This window comes from Tachyglossus aculeatus, chromosome 2, assembly GCF_015852505.1.
Source record: "Tachyglossus aculeatus isolate mTacAcu1 chromosome 2, mTacAcu1.pri, whole genome shotgun sequence".
NCBI classification, from domain to species: domain Eukaryota; kingdom Metazoa; phylum Chordata; class Mammalia; order Monotremata; family Tachyglossidae; genus Tachyglossus; species Tachyglossus aculeatus.
In genome coordinates this window covers 134772207-134773737 of record NC_052067.1, presented here as the reverse complement: position 1 = coordinate 134773737, position 1531 = coordinate 134772207, and the positions used below count along the sequence as shown (strand labels likewise).

Genomic DNA, 1531 nt, shown 5'->3' with positions numbered 1-1531 from the left:
CTTTCCTAAAGAGAAACCAAGAAAAACAAATGGTTTCTACTTGGATCAATCAATCAATCAATCAATCAATCGTATTTATTGAGCACTTACTGTATGCAGAGCACTGTACTAAGCGCTTGGGAAGTACAAGTTGGCAACATATAGAGATGGTCCCTACTCAACAGTGAGCTCACAGTCTAGAAAGTGGGCTCACAGCCTAGAAGTGGGCTCACGTCTAGAAGCAACCAACATATTTTCTTTAGGTCTCTCCAGAACCCATGGTAAGTGACATAAAGAGGATGAAGTCTCTTTCAGTAATCCCGTGGCCAACAGCAATCACAACAACACCCAGTCCCACCCCTCCTCCATTCCTCCTGCTCGGGGTGCCAGGGCTGGAAGCTGCACACTTCTGGATGGGCTTCCCTTCTTCGCCGTGTACCTGATTGCACTCATGGGAAACTGCACTATCCTGTTTGTGATCAAGATCGAGCAGAGCCTCCACCAACCCATGTTCTACTTCCTGGCCATGCTGGCATCCATAGACCTCGGACTGTCCACGACCACCGTCCCCAAGATGCTGGGCATCTTCTGGCTCCACCTGCAGGAGATTGGCTTTGGGGGCTGCCTCACCCAGATGTTCTCCATCCACATGTTGTCTGGCATGGAGGGCACAGTGCTCGTGGTCATGGGCTACGACCGCTATGTAGCCATCTGTAAGCCCCTTCAGTACTGCACCATCCTCACCAATAAATCCGTTAGGGTTATCCTAGGGTTAGCCGTCCTGAGGAATTTTTCTCTGATGATTCCGTTAGTGTTTTTTGTCTTGAGGTTGCCCTACTGTGGCCACCGAATCATCCCCCACACCTATTGTGAGCACATGGGCATTGCCCCGGTTGGCATGTGCAAGTATCAAACTCAAACATCATTTATGGTCTATGTGTCATCTGCCTAGCTTTTTTGGATATAGTGCTGATCGCCATCTCCTACATCAGGATTCTCTATACTGTCTTCAGCCTCCCCTCCCAGGATGCACGACTCAAAGCCATAAACACTTGCATCTCCCACATCTGTGCCATCCTGGCCTTCTTCACCCCGGCCCTCTTCTCCTTCCTCACCCACCGCTTTGGACACAACAAAATCCCCGGCTACGTCCACATCCTCCTGGCCAACCTATACATTGTTATTCCTCCCGCCCTCAACCCCATCGTCTATGGGGTGAGGACCAAGCAGATCCGTGAACGTGTATCCAGCATTTTCACAAAGAAGCAGTCATTCTGATCAGAACAACTGGAAGAAAGTCCATCTGATCATTCCCTGCTGGTTCCCATAATGCAAATAGAAGCTAATAATACAATTAGGGACTGGCACCAGGTAACTAACTTTTTGTATTTGATGAAGGCGCTTCTAATAGTGAAGTACTTTCCATGGAATAGAATTTATTCCATGAAAAAAGCTATGTTTGCAAAGCCCTCATGAAGGAAGGTGGTAGAGCAGCCATCTCATATCAAATTTGTGATGATAGCATTTTCTTAATCTTAAGTCTGTGCCATAG

The 1531-nt window shown here is 47.8% G+C and overlaps 1 pseudogene; it reads left to right on the top strand.

The window, feature by feature from the left end:
* The first annotated feature begins 430 nt into the window (after positions 1–430).
* On the top strand, positions 431–1257 carry LOC119940354 (annotated as a pseudogene).
* The last annotated feature ends 274 nt before the right edge of the window (positions 1258–1531 follow it).